Source organism: Zea mays, chromosome 1, assembly GCF_902167145.1.
Source record: "Zea mays cultivar B73 chromosome 1, Zm-B73-REFERENCE-NAM-5.0, whole genome shotgun sequence".
Classification (NCBI taxonomy): domain Eukaryota; kingdom Viridiplantae; phylum Streptophyta; class Magnoliopsida; order Poales; family Poaceae; genus Zea; species Zea mays.
The window spans coordinates 112,129,511-112,135,113 of NC_050096.1; positions in this window are offsets into that span (position 1 = coordinate 112,129,511).

Sequence of the window (5,603 nt, forward strand, 5' to 3'; positions counted from 1 at the left end):
GAGGTTGCACATCTTTACCCACAAGTTGTGTTACCTATTTGCCATGGGATCTCGAATTTCATTCATCTCTACTAAGGAGACGAGGCAGAATAACACTACGAGGCCTTTACAAAGTTCCACTAGCTTCAGAAAACCCGCTACGGTTTCTGTGAGAACGGGGCGATACAGGGATCCCTCGTCCGAAAAGCCATCGCAAAATGATCGACCCAAGAACCTCCCTATACTGGCAGCTCCTCACACCGCGGTTGCCCCTTTTGGGTAAGGTAGTCCTCCACTAGCTTTCCTAATTAGTCAGCCAAGGGCGTTCCATTCCACCCTCGTGGTAGCACTGTTTCCCGGGTGGTTCTCCATGTTCTGATTAACAAAATGTTCTTATCGTGAACATCAAATAATCCAACAATAATGATAAGCATGATCATAATTCAAATGTAACATTAATCCCAAAACTACATAGAGCAATAGAAATATTATCCAATAGTTCATTTGTTTTCAAGATGTTGGGTGAACAAAACTAAGGTAACCTATTAGGGCCCATCCAATTAACCTAAGCATGTCACAGTGATTATAGAGAACATTATTAGGTAAAAAAGAGTGATCAAGGGCACAACTTGCTTTCTGCGAGCTCCTGCTCAGAATCTTCAACCTGCTGAGCCTCTGGTTCCTCGGTCACTTGTTCGTCTACCCGCAACATTACAAACAAATAGTGTAGCGACAAAATTAACATCACACCAAACATTACAACATATGGCATAATAAGATTCTATGCGTTGCAACTGTTGAGCACCAAAATGAGCGGACGGTCCGGCCCTTGGGCCCGAACAGTCCGCGTGCCCCGAGATTAGATTAACTCGGGTGATTATCCTTATCTCGTGTGTGGTTATCCATGTAATCACGTGGGAGTTGTTGGCTATCTCTTAGGAACAGGTCCAGACCTCCTCCCCTATAAATATAAAGGGGTAAGGCCGATTGAGAACCCCCGAACATATTCCAATCGAACCAATTACTTTATTTACCTTTCCTGCCCTAGGAGTAGATGTAGCATAATTTTAGTTATAGTCTTCCGCATATCTACCTCCACCTCTATTCGACTCTACGTCGTCTAGATCCGTCTTAGGTGGCCTGCCGACCCCAAGACGACCCTATGATCTTACCCCTCTCGGGGGCAAGATCTAGTTTTCCACCCACGGTCTCTTCCTCGAATTGATCTCTTAATTCCTAGGCAGCTCCATGTTGTCTGGGGACGCCCAGGGTGACCTATCGACCCGGAGAGCCCTAAGATCTCTCCCACAGGGGGCGAGATCTAGATTCCAGCAAGGAGGAAGATGACCATGCATCATCGCGGACCGTCCGGCCCTGTGCGTGGTTCGTCCGGTGCAACGCAGGGAAGGCGTCGCTCCTGTGCCCAGGTCGCGGACCATCCGACCCAGAGCGGCGGACCATCCGTGCCCCCACAGAGGGCACCACCAGGCGGTACAACCCTAGTGATTGGGGCTGCCCAAATCGGCGTCAACACACTTTTTGGCGACTCCGCTGGGGAGCAAGGTTGCAGATCCGCAAAATCAGGTTTAAATGGCCGATTCTAAAGATCTTAACAGTGCTTCTCCAAATAGCGACACAAGGCTGACTAATTTGTTGGCTGCTGAGCATAAAAGATTAGAAGATGACATGAAGAAAATAGACAAGGAGGTCCAACGATAATAAGATCAGGTGCTCAAGGTGGTGGAGAAGTGGTTCCTCTCGCACTTCAGGGTAGATTGATACTAGAGGACCATTCGAGAGAGGGAAATAAACGTTGATTACATGTCAGTCATGCTACAACAGCTCCCCACGATAGGTGATGCCAGGTCAGTCGATGATATTCCATCTATTAAAATTTCTTTTGATAATCAGATTAAAAGTATCACGGAGGATATAGAAAGGATGGCGCATGCATTAGGAAAAATTCACATGACTAATTTTTTATTACATAAATTAGGCGCCAAAACGATTGCGCCAAACACATCGGCAACAAATGGGTTTCCCCAGCCATATTCTGGTATGTCGATGGACTCATATCCAGGACGACCATCACCGCCATCTCCGCTAAATGGTAGGTCAACTCTGAGCATGGCCGGACCGTCCGCACACGATCTCGGACCGTTCGGCCCTCCATCAGACCGTCCGATACCCTATGTCGGACAATCCGAAGTTACACAGAGCCCACCGCAGGGATCGTAGGTGTTGTCCGACGCGACCGAACCATACGGGAATAGTACCGGACCATCCGATCCACTCGCAGACCGTCCGACCGCACAGGTCGGACCGTCTGGAGCACCAGAAGTCACCTGTGATCCGCTTAGTGCGGAAGGCCGGCATAAATATAACCGGCCACCCAAGCCCCAAGAACCAAAAAAGTCACATGTCCCTAAGTTTGTTTGGCCCACTAAGGCCAAACCTTCTATTCGCTCTCACCCGCACTCGACACAAAAGGAAAAAGTTAAGTTCACATTTAATATTACTAAGTGTGATGAAACATTTGATGAGTTGCTTAAACATGGTAATATTAAATTGTCACGTGTAATTCCTCCGGTTGAACAATTAAAAGGGTGCGTATATTGCAAATGACATGGCTCTTTCTCCATAACACCAATGATTGTGTCGTCTTCCGTCGGCAAATACAATTGGCTATAAATGAAGGCTGGTTGAGGTTTCAAAAAGAGGTGAAAACTGACCGGCCACCTATCCCTGTCACCACATTAGAGCCGACGAGCAGAAAGGCCATAATTTGGCCTTGTGCGGCCGATAAAAGCAAAGATAAAAATATCTTCATTGGTGATCCCCGCACACCAAATATGTCACGCAGAATGGTTACTCTGAAAGCTCTGGACAAAAGAAAGACCGAAGGCACTAGGGGCAAGCACGATCGGAAACCCGATCACGGTCACCTGTCCTGCGTATGCCGGATGGTCCGGTACTAAGGCCGAACGGTCCGAGACAGGAGCGGACGGTCCGACTATAATGGTCGGACGGTCCGCAGACGGTTAGAAGCAGCAACCTCAGACCATCGGACCACAACGTTCCAAAACAAGTGTTAGGAAACAAAACACTACTAAGACGTCTGGACGACTCAGTAGAGTCGGCCCTTCTTTTGATCAGTTGCTTGCCAAATTATGAAGAAGGCAGTTCCACACAACCGGCCAATAAAACAAACAAAGTCAAAAGGGCGATCTGTGCGAAAGCAAAAGCTGACTAAATCGACCCAAAAAGTAGCACAACCAAGATCGTCGATGTGTTGTCCTACTCATGCGTGGGGTGGTACGTCGATGAATCTGTATTACTGGCCCAATTCATTTGCTAATTTGGGCTGGGGGCACCACAAGTTTTTGCCTATTGACAGGTTGATCAGGAAGACATGGCCGAAGAGGATGCAATCCGAAACAGCCTCTATGCATTAAAGTTTCATCAAGTATTTATATTATCTGATCGCAAGAGCCGATGACTTGCATCGAGCTGAGTCCTTACTTTGGGAACAAAGTAGCTCATGAAGTCAATTGTTTCTGAAGTTTTCGCTAGTGCTTTTGGTTCGCCAAGCTCCACCAAAAGGCAGAGGGGCATATGTTGAGCACCAAAATGAGCGGACGGTCCGGCCCTTGAGCCCAGATAGTCTGCGTGCCCCAAGATTAGATTAACTCAGGTGATTATCCTTATCTCGTGCGTGGTTATCAATCTAATCACGTGGGAGTTGTTGGCTATCTCTTAGGAACAGGTCCAGACCTCCTCCCCTATAAATATAAAGGGTACGGTCGATTGAGAACCCCAAACACATTCCAATCGAACCAATTACTTTATTTACCTTTCCTACCCTAGGAGTAGATGTAGCGTAGTTTTAGTTATAGTCTTCCGCATATCCACCTCCACTCCTATTCGACTCTACGTCGTCTAGATCTGTCTTGGGTGGCCTGCCAACCCCAAGATGACCCTATGGTCTTACCTCTCCCGGGGGGGCAAGATCTAGTTGTCCACCCAAGGCCTCTTCCTCGGATTGATCTCTTAATTCATAGGCAGCTCCACGTTGTCTGGGGACGCCCCGGGTGACCTGTCGACCCGGAGAGCCCTAAGATCACTCCCTCGGGGGGCGAGATCTAGATTCCAGCAAGGAGGAAGACGACCCTGCGCCATCGCGAACCGTCTGGCCCTGTGCGCGGACCGTCCGGTGCAATGCAGGGAAGGCGTCGCTCCTGCGCCCAGGTCGCGGACCGTCCGGCCCAGAGCCGCGAACCGTCCGCGCCATTGCAGAGGGCACCGCCAGGCGGTACACCCTAGTGATTGGCGCTGCCCAGATCGGCGTCAACAACAATGAATTCGTAGGTTCGAGAACCACTAAAATCAAAGCTAGAACGGAGAAGATACGGGTTTTCTAAGTTCTTTAGAATTATTTTTACATTAGAGATTACAGTCTAACACTAATTTAATTGAATCAGAATTTTCTAAGACTGCAGATACTATATTCGAAAATATTAGGGTCAAGCATATAAGTTGTGGGACCTGGAAGTAATGGTTTTTTGAACTAAACGTGACTGTGGCTTAAATATTATAAAAGCGGAGGGCTTGAATAGAAAAGAGCGCTAGGCTCCGGGTTTTCGGACATGTGGAACCAATCTACAGGCTAAAACTTTGCCGCACCAGTGGTTACATGGGGCGGCACACAAGATCCGGCCTGCAACAGATCCCCACCAACGGTACACGTGCAATAAGTAGGATCGTGCACAGACCGTCAGATCTAAGATCCATGGTTGAACGGGTCTTGGCCGAACTGTTTTCCCCCTTCTAGTCGTGACTGCACATCAACAAACAGAGGGCCCACAGGTTCTCACCTGATGCTGGTAGTGGCGGCGCACTAACGGAGAGCGGTGGCGGACACGCCGGCGCACGACGATTCTACGCGTCAGTGCCCAACGCACCACACCTGAATGTGCTACGCGATGGTAAGAGGCTAGTGAACTTTCTGTATGTGTCTTACCAGGACTTGGGTCGGAGAAGAGGCATTGCCACAGCATGTTGTGGCACCGCGACGGAGATGCCACTCCAGCAAGAAATCGACTTCTGTATCGGTCGCCCCGAATTTTTTTGTATTTTGGTCCTTCATCGAAAAAATTTACGTTTGGACCTTAGAAAAATTTAATGTCATTTTTGGACCCTTTACTCGGCGCCGTAGCCTATGACGCCGAGGTAACACAGCTCGGCGCCATATGGCGCCGAGATACGTGCTGCGTTGGCACAAACGGACGTCGTGGCGCCGACGTGGTACCGAGCTCGACGCCAAGATCGGCGCCGACGTGGTACCGAGCTCGGCGCCATAGATCTTGACGCCGAGCTCTGTTCTATACAGAAAGCTTGTCTAGCTTAGTTGGTAAAATACAAGGCTTTTAACCTCGTGGTCGTGGGTTTGAGCCCCACAGTGGACGTTTTTTTAATATTTTTTTGTCTTTGTCACTTATTTGTTTTTTTTGTTGTCCATATTTTTCGCTTATGTCGCTGATTTGTCCTTCCAGATTTATTTCTCATCCAGTTTTTTAGTGTAACTGATTTGTTTATTCGTCCAGATTTTTTTTATCCGGCAAGCA